Consider the following 14,612-nt stretch of genomic DNA (forward strand, 5'->3'; position numbering starts at 1 on the left):
TGTTGTAAAGCAGACGTATTGAGATTAGAAATAAAATGAGGAGAACAAAGGCAACATGTTTATCATTTTTAAATGTAACTTTTGCTTATATTACAAAATACAATACACACATAAATTAAGAACCATTTCCTGGTTTGACCATTCAGCAGTTAAGTTAAAGAGAATGCTAGCTAAATTAGCCTCAGTAATCTCTATGTATGAAGCAGTGATGTTGCTAGGTACAAGTCTTGCGTCTCTGACGCATTCAAACTTAAAAGGACGCAGTAAACTCACTATCCAAGAGTCCCAGGGACACACCTCGTCTTTCCCATACAGAACGATACACTGTGAACGACAAACTCGTGTTAAAGCTCTTGTGAGGAGTTTGTTGTTGGTTATAAAATGGACTGAAATTAATTCTGATTACTCTCTATGACCTACAAAAGCAAACTAGATCATCAGCGACAAGGTTGATTATTTCTACATAGTTATTTTCAATGCTGGCGGGGGGTAGATGTCGGACAAAGCGATTAACTGCACGCTGCCATTGTTTATATTTTCCAGGGCAAAAATTTAAAATGAGTGATACATATGAAAGCAGGATGAGATTTTTTGTTAAAAAACCACCACTTAAGCACGTACAGGACAAAATGAGCAAAGAGATAAGAGGTACAGCTCTGTCCACAGGGGGCGCCAAAATCAACAAACCGAAAGTTCCTCACAGCAGCTTTAAAATCACAGTAATCCGCAAAGGAAAGGGCACAGCTGTTTCTACCCTCTGCGATATCTGTAGTGAAATACACAAAACATATAAGCTTTCCATTGGCGGACCGCTGTTTTCTTACGCCCAGACGTCTGCGCACATATCCAGTTACCTCTCTTTGATTTAGTAGATGTTCAGACTAGAAGATGTTTGGTTTATTTGTAGACTGTGTCAGAGTGATGAAAATGTTTTGTTCATGTGTTAAAATTGGCACTCTTATTGATAATTAATATTAATAATTTTGGCGCAACAGAAACACTATTTAATTAGAATTTTGCTTGTCATTTAAATAGTATAGTTTTCTAATTATCCTTTCAGATTTGCAATAATTTTTTCTTTTGATTTTAGATACATTTTGAACATACATGAATTTATCTGCTAATTATAACCATGTCCGACCATACCAACATCAAACACGAGTGCAACACTACAATTTCTCAACAAACCAAATATTTTATTGGGGACCCATTCAATTTCCCAGGGACCCACTCAAATCACCACCCGTGGGTTCCAGGGACTCACTACATTGAAAACCTAACAACATCACTGATGAAGGACGTTACTGACTCATTCCCAGCCGTGTTTCTGTCGTAAGAATGAAGCTATTATCTAATCGTACTTGTTTAGTCGTGGCTTGTTTATGTGTATGTATCATCTTTCCGGCTGACTAAAGCTTCCATGGCAATTGTTGTAAAAGGGCCTTCATACATAGGATAAAGCTCCTTACTGTAATAGGTACTTCAGTGCTGCTAATGGCTGCTATTACTTCATAGGTTTATTCATAATCGGGGCTTTCACTGAGTGTATTAGCGTTAGAAATGTCAATGTATTCATCACAGCCAGCAGAGGTTCAAATCTGTTCAAAGTGGCAGAGATGTAAGGACTCAGCAAATTTGCCATCTGCATTAGTCAAAACTGAATGCTGTTATCTCCGTGCTCAGTCTCCTCCGCATGTGTAATGAGGGCTGCTGGAAGCCTTTCAGACTGCTGCGAGCCGAGATGGCACGCGTCTCCATCCAGCCAACTTCCAACTGACAAGCCTTCCCGTACACCCCCTCCTCTTTCCACCAATTAGCTCCAGTATTAGCATATGCACTCTATTTGCATGAGCAACGACTAATTCCTGATGTCATAGCACAGCTGTCGGAGCAGGTTAGCCAGGCTAGCAGTCAGAGGGATGCTGTCTTTTCTTCTGTCTCGATGTCGGATCAGGCTTCGGCAGAGAATACATGTACGTCGACTTGTTGTAATCAGCGGAGCCTCAGCTGCTCCTGACAAGATTTCGAACCTCTCATTTAGCCATGTCAAGGCCCTGTGTGTGGGATTTAAGGCTAGATTTCTGTGATCACTGCAAAGTGGATGGCGTCGCTCTGATGTTGAGATAAAGTTTGAGGATGCTGGTGGTATTTCCTGTTTGTTTGTGCGATGAGAAACACAGTCCTGGACCTCTGCCAGGGTAAATATTCATGAAGAAATATGTGTGATAATGTTTCAAGTGTTTGTGCAGAGAGGATGCCTGTAGACGGCTTGTTTGGGTCCACTGGCTAAGAGGGTTGACAATATCAGGGTGTGTTCTGACATGTTTTTCAAAATGTTGACGATTTATATCAAGTTTTATCTTCCTACACAAGTGCCATAAATCCTTTGCATGCGAGGGATATGTGGCTGCATATTCTTTCATCTAACATTACAATTTGAACATTTGGATCAATTGTGGCTATAATGCAGTCTGAAGTCCCACCTACTTCCCATAAAGAGTCTTGCAAGCTAAAAAAAACAGGAGGAGAATGTGCACATCTAAAACTCATGCTTGAAATATGATCTGTCAGCTGAGATCATATTGGCTATAGTGATGTCTGTGGAGAGCAAAGTTTACCAAAGAAAAAACAGAATCTAATCAAATTTCTCTTTAACTGCCAACAAAATCAAATTAAAAAGAAAACGTATATAATTAAGCCTGATTAAAAAAATAATTAGATTTTCTTAGAATTTTGACAAGATCAAGATTTCAAGTCAAGTCAAATAATTTAATTAATTGTAAAATATCTTGATTTTTTTCTTTAAGAGCAGCTCCAGTCATGTTTTAAGACATAAAATACTCTGCTTGAAATAATGAATTGTGTCTGAAATGTTTTTCTCTGCAAAATACGTTTAATTACCTTGTAGAAAACCTCCCAAGGCGTTCTCCGCCTTCCCCCTCATTAAAAATTCACTAATCTTCATAGGCCCCTCCCACTATGCACATTTCCAACCACCCCTTCCGTTGCTAAAACAAAACACGTCTGCCATCATTTAGCGGCAACTTGTTGAAACTTAGCTAGCTTGAAATGTAGTAGTTAGTAGTCAGCAGTGAGTTTGCAAAAATTACGATGACAGTTGCAGCTGGCTCGCACATCGCCGAAGTGGTTGCCATAGGTTACACATAATGATATGCATAGCATCACCCCGTCCATTAACGGGATTGGCTCCTTAGGTTTGTGACGTCACAAACCTGCCAATCTGAAAACGTGTTGTTCAGCCTGTCCTTGGTACACTGCAGTTTAAAAGCAGACAGGCCCAGCCATGGAGATGACTGCTTATGTTGTCCCTGATATGTCTTGTAGCACATGAAGAACACCACATGGAGATGTTCACAAGGTTAAACACTTGATTTTCACTGGAGGGGGTCTTAAAGAGTAAAATTGTGCCAAAATTATGCACTAATTGGTACTATTTTGCAACATGGCACCCCAAGTGTTTTGGATTGCAAATTAGTTTCTCTCCAAAGACTCCAAATCCAGTCCGAGGTTTACTCTTGTCTGGCCTTTTGCTCATTGGCTAACTTTTGAGTCCCTCTTTTTCTCTTCTGAACTTCATCAATGTCCCCTCAGTCTCACGAGGGTAAAGTTTTTCAGACTTCTCTTCGGAGATCGCGCCCCACAACCCAAGTTACATAGTGCTAGAACAGTCTTAGGGATGGAGGATGGTAATGAGAGGCTCCATTCTCCTTACTACAAGTCAGTGTGCCATCTAAATGATTCTGTAATTTTAAGGTATAATAGTTGCTTTAAAAGAAAACAATGAAACATGAAAAGTTTGGCAGATTAAAAATACCCATAATTTTATCTCCAAATTGTTCTACAATGGTATCATGCATTACTTGTATCTATTTGTTCTTCTGGCAGAAATGGGCTCCACTCTGTCAGCCTCTTGGGCTGTCTCACACACCCACATAACACATTTACATCTTATCATTGTGGCTGTCAAACCAATAAAGGTTTAAATAAACACATTCTGTTATTAATGTGAAGGGAGCGCTAAATGCTGCTCTGATTGATGATGTTAATGGCAAGAACAACAGATTGTGGGCCAGAGGACGGACTTATCACATGGAGGAAAAACAAAGATAAACAGTCATATCAGAGGGTGAGACCCTTTGGCTGCAGCCACCACTTACTTATTTCCTGTATTTACTACAGTGCTGTTTGTCGTAGTAAAAGTGAATTACTGTGTTTAATTTAGGTTTGATAATATGCTCAAAAGCTGTTTTTCTTTCTTTGAGTTATTTCTACATGTTTGCAGCTGTTCATCTCTTTAATAACATTCATGCCGTCTTTGTTTTAAAACAGAAAACTGACGGAAAAAATATTATTTCTGCTCCATTTTTAACACATCCGTTATAACACTCAAATGAGTAGAGCTGAACAACATGAGAAGAACCCTGGAAGAGTTATGTAAACTTTGATGCTGGATTTTGGATCAAACGTGCATCGTTACGTTATAAGCCAATTAAATTGGGAACCGGCTTCAGACAAAACACAACAGATAGCCAACAGAAGGGTTGAGAAAAGTGGCCAACAAACTGCTTTTAATGATTAAAAGGTAGTAATGCCTTCCTCTTTGGCCTTAAGGCTGATTACAACTTTAGAAAAGCCAACAAAATCTGCTAATTTATCTGCTAGCTAGGCGTATGCAGCCTAATCCAAGTATCACAATTTTTAAGTACATAACTGATTCCTATAGTTACTTTTAGATCACCTAAATACCAGTCACAAACTATTTTTCAGTAGTAGAAGAAGACGACCGGTTAGCTAACATTTTTAACTGGAAATTCTGCTGCTAACGTTAGCGGTTGGTCTTACTTGTAAATGTTTGTTTGAATTAGATGTCGAGTTTTTGGATAATGACGGCATTTTCCCAGCCGGAAGGCAGAACCTGCACTGCATTGCCATGTTGCTCCCATTTCTACCCCGTGAAAGCACTTTCTTCACCAGAGGCCACGGCAACCAGAGACTGTTGATAGCAACTTTGAGGAGCGGTGTTGTGAGACATGTGTATCATTAAGTGTCTTAATGTGTGCGTGCAGGTGCATGGTATTAGGGACTTTAAGCAGTGACAGTTGTAGGGAAGGCTTAGGGAAAAAAAAGTTGCACACCTCCTGTCATAGCCCAGCTGTCTACTATGGGAGAAAGACCGGTTTGCCGTAGTTAGTACGTCATAGTGTAAGCAGTAATTATACGTTTGTTATCGTATTTGACACTTCATTTCATTTCTATTCGAATCTACCTTTAGTAGTTGTATGGATTATTCGTATATTTGTTAAAGGTACCCACTAATTTGACCGTTTTTCTACACACACACTGTTACACACGTCATTCAATGCCAGATCAAATCATTGCTTAATGTCATTAGATGTCTACTGCTGTAGCCGTCTCTCAGCTGTCACTGCATAAAGTCTGTAACATCAGAGAAGGTCAGACTGACGGTTTAGAAATGAGATGCCACATGTTATAGAGCATCTTTGGTGATATATCGTATATCTGTAGCTGTGACAGAATGCAGTTGCCTCTTTTTGTATCCTAATTACGTAACGACATTAATTGTATTCCGTTACTAGTGACAATCGCTATGCTTCTAAGCTAGCTTTAGCTAGTTTCCCCCCATGACTGGATTTAACTTCTGCCAGATTTAATATTTATCGATAGTTAATATCAAATTTAGTCATTAAAACATTAGTTAATCATAATGATACTTTCCATTTACAGATTGCTGACATTTAGCTCAAGCTTTAGCTAAGGCTGTTGCTGTGTCCTCAGCTAGCTTTTGCTTGATATAGCTTTTGTTTTTGCAGTTCGGCGAGCTGTTTCTAAGTGTTTTCTTTTGATGTTGGTGCATTTGATTTATTTAAATTGGTGCCAAAAAATTCTGATTACAGTCTCACATTAAACTGAATTTTAACCAAATATGTGGAGTAGAAGCAGCAACTAATACGTGCTTACATTTCCCTGAGAATTTAAATAGCTTTGACTACAGCAGAAACAAATGTTGAAATATTAGTGCCAGCTTGGTGAACGTCTTGGCAGACGTAAAGTTACATTACAGGAAGAAGTCGTCCCTCATTAACGTAACCAGAGAAGGAATGACACAATCCTCACTCCTTGTTAGTCTTACTCTAGCTTGGATGTCGTTGTCAACATCATGAAGGATTATTACAAGGCTCAGTCGTGTGTCTCCCCGTCTCTCTGCTTGCCATCTCAATGTAATGTCTGACAATTAAGATCTAATCTATTCCACTGGCTCTCACGGCGAGCACGCCAGCCCACCCCTGATCAAGATAAGCAACAATCACTTTGATTCCTGAATTAGAGCGCAAGAACTGCCGTCCTCATCTACTCACATTACCGTGTACACTGCAGCAATCTTTGATCCAGCTAATATTATACTTGGCACCGGCTGCAGGTTGACGAGGAAAGTAAGGCAGGAAGAAACAGCATTCTTTCCTCCTGCTTTTGGAATGTTTCAGTGTTTTTTACCCAAACCGCAGCTTTTGTTCGGGGCTTTGCCTTTTCAATAATAAATAATGCATCTGGTTCATTAGTTTGTTCACTCCGAGGTGGACAGGGGAACTCTGTTTCACCTCAAGGTCATAAATCAAGCAGAAAAAGCTGTCAGGAGTAGGAACTCAGAGTCACAACATGCCTTCACTTGCTCCGTGTTGCCAAATGTCAGATCCCATAGTATTTTTGGTACCCGCATGTCCTCAAAGGCCAGCTAATGATCAAACCTATGACAAATATGTGTGTGAGATATTTGGCAAAGAGGAGCTGTGTTTGATTTAGTTGGCTTAGAACGCTGCAGTTCAACCTCAGTAAGGCTGGCAAGTTGAGTCTGGCAAGAAAACGCTGAAGTTTTTTCCATGAAGTGCTCGCTAATGATGACGGGAAACGGAGCGGTGAGGGGGCAGCTGGACTCGAGAGCTCCTCCCTTTATTAGCTGTTTATTCCTCTGGTTATTAGAGGCGACTTTCTCTTAATATCATATTACACCATGTGTGGGATTTGGAAACACATGCTATGATTTCACTTCATTTCTCTTGAATGGTGAGATTTGTTGTCCTGCGATGAACATTTTGCCTTTTTGCCCGCAGTCGTCCATCTGGGCCCGGCCGGCAGCCACTCGGCCACATCGCCGTGGTGCTGTCTTTACTTTATGTTTGAACCAAAGGGATGATGCCACTCTTTCCATCGGCTAACCCAAGCTGTGCTCTCACTCTGACTCACTTTTCACCAGCTTTCACAGCGACAGCGTGCATCACATGACTATATGTCTGTGTGTTTTACGCTTTCATTTGGGAAGTTTCGAAAATCATTCTGACACACATTTAAGTAACTAGCCAAATTTATGGGACAAAGCAGGCCGGACAACCGATGCATCATTCAGCATGTATTCCCTTTAATAAAGCCTTTGCTACTCCATTCATTCAGCGTACGCCCGGGGCAATGATCAACTGACACAATCCGGTCACATTGCTCCCCATAATTAGATCTCACTCTAATTAATCATTTCTGAGAAAATCATAACAGCAATGGTCACATGATTGTCAGGATAAAGAGATGTATGTGCGGTACAGTGTGTGTATTTGTGTCAGTGTGTGTGTGTGTGTGAGCCGCCTGCTGCCTCTCTGGGTCCGTTTGGGTGGCAGCCGCCCAGGGAGTTTTGCTCTCATTAGGAGCACCGCGGGCCAGCTCAGCGTCACTCCATCCATGACAAAAAAAGCGCGCATGAGAAATGGCCAGTATGAATGACAGAGAGAGCCAGCTGGTGGAAACAGCACATTCACTGCAGCCACAGCACAACACTGTTTGGTTAGAGTCAGAGGGATGAAATGGTAGCTGTGTGTATGACCGAGTATCATTTCCCAGACTTCTTTATATAATCTACTATGAATTATTATGCTTGTGCAAAAGGACCTACATTAAGAAAGTACAAATCTCATTTGCAGTTATTTAAATTCCCGTGTATAGAAACTAAAAACTGTAAATGAAAAATGTATTCCTGCAGTTCTTGAAATGACCTGCTGTTACCAACCCAGAGGGATCTGTTCTTTGGAAAGGATTCAGGAAGCTTGAAAAATACAACATTTTGCAGAACAATCTAAAGGTAAAGCACCTGTGTCCTAATGGCCACATTCGACGGCTTGGCGACAAAGTTGCCGTCCTAGCTGCCTCCTGGCTAAATCACACTGAGGCCATGCCCACACGTACCAATATTTTTCACAACGTAGATTTTTCTCTGCGTTCTGTCACTGAAAGCGGATCTTTTGTAAAATTCCGGCCTGGGTGAAGACTTTTAGAAAGTCTGTTTCCGCAGAGATGGGGTAAACGGCGTTTTTGGCGCGTGACGTCGGGGTGTGCGCCGCTATCTCCATGGTGACGCATCACTAATGAGGCGACATTCTTTGCAAAATCATGGACGTGACCAAAACATGATGCTTAACAGGACGTTTTACATGTTTACACCTATATGCACAGTTACTCGTCTTCTATATTGAGGAACAGAGGTGTCAGGATAGATTTTTTCGGACGTTTGACTGGCCCGATTCTTCTTCTTCTTCTTCTGTACGTGACCGGGTTATATCGGCACCTGTTGGTGTGGCATTCTCATGACAGCGTTTCTGTTGTGTTTTTTCGTTTGGACGGGATTTTTTATAACCGTGCTTGTGTGGACGGAATTTTTTTTGGAAACGAAGGAGGCAAAAACTCAGTTTTCAGTAATACCCGTGTAGACATGGCATGACTCCCTGATCTCTCTGCAGGAACTCTGTGTGCTTTCTGGTATTCTCTGTGCAACAAATCTTGCAAAAAGCACACAATTTTGAACAATTTGTTGCCAGAGGCATTCAAGGTGAGGGGGTGCACACATCACAAGTGATGAAGTGAAGGTAAAAAAACAATAGAAGAGATTGTCAGAGAAGTAAACCTGCAAACAAAAGCAATGATGATTGTCAGACTGTGTTAGGAAGGTTACAATTCAGCAGAGGTGGAAGTAACGAATTACAAGTCATCATGTTACTGTAATTGAGCTTGTGCTTTTTCGTGTACTTTTTTGAGTATTTTTCAAAGTCAGTCATTTTTACTTAAGTATGTTTCAAATGAAGTTAAGTCACTTGCTACATTTGTACGTCCTTTCCGTTACAGTGTAAAATATTTATCTACGGCCACAGCGAGCTAGAAAGAAAAACTGACTTAGATCAGATACCAATCAAATGCATCGCATCAAAAACAGGCCAATCACATCAAAGTCATATGATGCATCGCGTCAAAGCAGCGATGCCGGTTGATTTTCATTGAGTCTGAAGGGAAGAAGGAGAGCTGGGCTGCAACAAATGACACGATGCGTAACCTGAGTGAATCGTGATTGGGACAGCAGAGAGTTCAGAGGAGAGATCGCTCTCTTATTTTACCTCGCAGAACGCGGGATTTGCTGGCCTACCGCTGCCTCGCTACAAGTCGTAACACATGTTAGCTCGGAACTACAGCAACTCCCGACTGGATACATTTGTTTATTATAAAACTCAGCAGGGTGGGAAAGTAACTAAGTAAATTTTACTTTGAGTACTTTTTAAGTGAGCTTATTTTGACTTTTACTTAAGTAAAAGTAAAAAGTAGAGATTGGGAAAGAAAGCTTTAATGTTCTCTGCTCCCCTCACTTGGGATAGCCTTCAAAATGACTGGCAGCTAAGAGGATTGGTCCCGCTGCCTGATTTTAAAGCTCGTAAATGGTGAACAAGTCGATTGGCTCTTGAAATTATGCGTAGGCATTATAATGTTTTAATTTTGTGACACATGTATGTATGGCCTATCTTCTGTGTTCTCATTATTGCTGATGTGTTGTGTCTGTTACTTTTATGTTGCTGTCTTGGTCAGGTCTCCCTCATTGATCTCAGTGGGACTTAACTGGTAAAATAAGGGTTAAATTAAAACAAACAAACAATTTCAGTCAAGTAATAGTACTTCTATTTGAGTCAAATATTTCAATACTCTTACACCTCTACAATTCAGAGGTACAACAGGTGTGGAGGAACAGGAGGTTATAATATCAGTCTGTTAAAAAGATATGGTATGGGACGAGGACAATGTTCCCAACCTGAGGATTGTGACCTCCACAAGGAGCTGAGATGTAAATGTTAACACATTTATAAACAGCAGATGAAAGCATACATTACACAGCGTTACACAATACTTTAATTTGTTTAGGCCACCTGAAATTATTAACGTAAAGGACAGATGAAACACTTTATGGTCAGCCTTGCAACAGTTTGTTGACATTTTTAGTCTCTATTCTTCAAACCTCCTGCTGTACAATTTACTTGTCTTCTATAGATAAGGCTGTCTTGTACGCTGAGCTTGAAAGGTGTAGTGAAAAACACTATTCTGTTGTATAAAGGGAAGTAGGATCAGATGTCTCGGGCTTGACCCACACAGAAGTCAGGATATGATGCGCTCCGTCTAATGGATTCTTACCATTCATATTTAACCTGTCCATTGTGGGGGTCTTTAACCCTCGACGCTTCACTGCTAGAGTACTTCTTTATGAGAGATGATGCCACATTCAGTGTAGCCATTTAATTCACGGTGTGTTTCTGAAAATACGAGGATTACAAACATGCAGCCTCACCTGTAGTCCTGCTCAATCAGAGGATGAAAGAACGACACAAAGACAGGAACAAATTGCTGTGAGACCCTTCAGAGACACAGAGCAGCGTGTAAACAAACCGGATCAATGGCACCACAAATGATTCTTTACCCTCAAATCCCCTGTTTAGAAAATACATTAATAATTTGTGTGAACAATGACGGGGACATCTGCTCCTTATCCTGTCCCATAGACACCAGAGCATGTCTGGAAGACAGGATATGAGGTCAAGACACCTGTTGTAGTCTGGTTTGATGCTCAGTACCTGACTTACCTGAAAACAGAGCCGCTCTGTCTCACATGAAGAGCGAGAGAATTTGATCCCGGCCAAGCCCATCTGTTAGATCCATGAATTATGGAGCACACAAGTGGCCAAGGAGATGTGAGCAATGACTAATCAGCATGCTGATTGGATAAGGTTGCAAGTGTGTGTACAGTATGTGTGTGTGTCTGAGGTTGTAGGCACACACACGTCAGTCGCTGTACAAATGTCTGGAAACAAACCGTGCAAACACACACACACGTGCACAGACAGCACGCGCCGTATGAGCGGGCCCGCCTATGCAGCTGCCTCCTGTCGCCGCCGTGAGCCCGCTCGCCTGCCGACAGAAGGGAAAACAGAATTTGTCAAATCAGAGCCGCCGCTGATGAGGAAAAACACAGATCCGTATTCCACACATCGAGCCAGCCAATCAGAAAACAGGCCGGCCCTGGGAACAAAGACGGCAACAGAGCAGCTCTGAGTACGCGCCTGCACGCAAACAGCAGAGAACAGAGCAGTCCAGGGGTGAACGCACGCCCACGCACACTCGCCGGCTGGGTCGGAGGTGTAGGGTTGCGTCTGGCTGGCGTGTGTTCACCCTGCTCAGCCCGCTCGCCATGTGTGCATCTGTGTATGAGCCCCCAGCGGGTCGGGTTCCCTTCTCACCATAAGACACAAAATACAACGACAAATAAGAGTCTGATTAGTTCCTTCCTTCCTCAACAGCACAAAGCCCGCCCTGATGCCTGAGCAAACACCCCGTCTACGGGAAGACAGGAGGAGAGGATGGAGGGAGGAGAGAGTCCAACCTGTGGAGTGTTTGTCTTTAGGAGAAGAAGAAGAAGAAGAAGAGTGACGGCTAGCTGGATGGATTGATGGAGGAAGAGGAAGGGAGGGAGGGTGGTGGATTGAGAGGGATTGATCGATGAAATGAAGGTAAGAAGAGGAGGTGAAAAGGCAGGAAAAATTAGGTTTGGAGGCAGGTGAGAGGATATCATGAACAATGCAGGTAAGAGGGGAAAGATGGAGGTGTGCAGGACGAGACAGAGGGATGAAAACAGGGTATCAAACATGCAGGAGCTTGGGTGAAACGGTAACACTCCTCCTGACCTGTGCTGAGACTCAAACCTGACGGGGAAATGAAACAGGACGGCAGCTTGATGAACGAACACTCCTGTTTGCCAAGGCTAATACTCTCTGTGCAAACACCCGGTGGTATGTACGCTGTGTGTCTTGTCGTGTGTGTGCAAGTGTTTAAGGTGTCTGTGTGCGTCTGTCGGCAAACAGAGAAGAAACTGGCCTCGTGACGTCTGTTTCCAACGTTGGAATCAATGTTTGCTTTGCACAAGTCGATCCAATGATCTCCTGATTGTTGTATGAATAAATCTGCAGTCCATATGGTCGGTAGCTTTCGCAGTAGCGCGAGGAGTCACGGCACAGGCCCTTTAAGTGGATCAACTCCCAAGTTGTCAAATACAGCAGCTCGCCTGACACGTCTTATCTCTGGACACTATTCTCTTACTTATCATATTGATGTGTCAGGTGACCCAGTATGAAAAGCGCAAATATCTCCATGTATCAACCCTGTGATTGACTGGCGACCTGTCCAGTGTGTACCCCGCCTCTCGCTCAGTGACAGCTGGGCTCCAGCCTGCCCGGGATAAGCGGTATTGATAATGAGTGGATGGATGCACGTAATGTTCCCAAGTTAATTCTGAAAAATACGGTGCATTTATTACATTACTCGCGAATGTATGTTAGCACTTATTTAAAGATAAACCATGACAATTACCCTGACCTAACCAAGTAGTTTTGGTCCCTTAAAGGGCCAGTAGCCTTTCAAGCTATAATGGGGAGCTAATGCCATCATGGTAGAGTATATTCTTGTCATATTTCAGATTCTGTACCGCTCTGAGCCGTTGCCAGCTGCAAAACGGTATTTCACTCCAGCGTCTCTCGCTGGGCTGTTCTGTTCAGAGGGAGGGGCGCAATGCATGCTGGGTGTTGTAGGAATGTAGAATGGGCGAAACCACAAGCTGTTTGAACTTTGCTACAGCTATGGCGCCAATTTCACATATTATTGCTTCTGTCGATTACAGAGAACACCAGCTTTGACTGACGGTGGCTTTTTCCAGGGGCCAATTGCTCCTTTAAAGCTCCTGTGAGAATTTTTTAGCTTTTTAGTTATGACATGGATTGAAATTAATACTGATGTCTCCATATGACCTGCAAAAGCAAACAAACCATCAGTGACAAGACTGATTATATCTTTATAGTTATTTTAAATGCATGTAACCCCTGCTGGGGGTAGGTGTCAGACAAGGCGGTTAAATTCGCACCGCCAAATCAGCCTTTTTTCTAAATTTTCCACTGCAAAGGTTAACGGCTAGTGATACGTTTTAATATAAAGAAAGCAGGATGAGATATTTGGTTGAAAAACACATCTTACACATGTCCAGGACAGGATCAGCAAAGAGATAAGAGGTACCACTTTGTCCGCAGGGGGCGCCCAAAATCAACACAAACCGAAAGTTCCTCATAGGAGCTTTAACTAACCAAACTGTGCTTTGCAACATTATCGCAATCAGCTTTATTGGCCAAGCGTGTGGGCACATACCAGGAAACTTGGGTTTTCTGTGCTCTCAAAGTACAGACACGCATACTAAACAGACATACGGAACTTAAAAACAAGGAGAGGTTAGACAAGGTAACACAGACACTAAAAAAACTAGATCTAAAACTGTGAGGTGATAAGGTAGGGCTAGTTCGTTATGGGTTTAGACCATAAGCAGGATGGTGTATCGGTCAGGATACATTAATGAGGTGAGGAGACGTAGTTATCTGATTAGTTATCTTCCAGCAGTCTTTATTCCTAATTGTCGCCAGTGTTTATCTCATCAACTCAACAACTGGAATAACACTGCACAGAGTGAGGAAGGACAGGAAAGAAGGCACTTATGCAGGTAACAGCTCAACTAACTGCAGAGCACATGAACTCTGACGCTGTCTCTCACTCCCGCTGGACATGCACTCTCACGTAACCTGTTAACAAGGTGACGTCACGTCCTATGCCCGAGTGCGCGATCTGTTGGCGCATTTCACGGAAATGTCCGAGCCTTTTATACAAAAACGACTTAATACAGACCTGTGGGGACAGATATGTTTTGTTAAATTATTGATATATATACATATATACATTTAAAACACTTATAGACAGGAGACAAGAGACAGTAGTGCAATGGTGCAATAGAGAGTGCAAAGGAGCAGAGATAAATATGGTTGTGAATCAGGTTATGTAGCAGAGGTAGATGGTTGTAGTATTTACAGTATTTACAGAGAATGTGGATTGGCCTTCGATGTAGTGATAATATATACATGATTAGAAGCTGAATTAAGCAATGAAACTCTGAGTTAGCTGTTTGTCAGAGTGACGGCCTGGGGAAAGAAACTACTACTATGCATTATTGATAGTTGCAAATGCAAAAGTCATGAAATGTGAAATGTTTGTCAACAAACTTTATTTGAAACTCCAACAGGACGTTACCTGGTTATAATTGCTAACTTGCTAATTGCTAACTTTACCGCAGAGCCCTGTAAGTGGCAAACTGACACTACAGTGGTAGCTATAGTCATAATGTGAAGCTCAAGGCCATC

Source organism: Semicossyphus pulcher, unplaced genomic scaffold, assembly GCF_022749685.1.
Source record: "Semicossyphus pulcher isolate SPU_LCO1_2020_fin unplaced genomic scaffold, fSemPul1.0.p SCAF_11, whole genome shotgun sequence".
Classification (NCBI taxonomy): domain Eukaryota; kingdom Metazoa; phylum Chordata; class Actinopteri; order Labriformes; family Labridae; genus Semicossyphus; species Semicossyphus pulcher.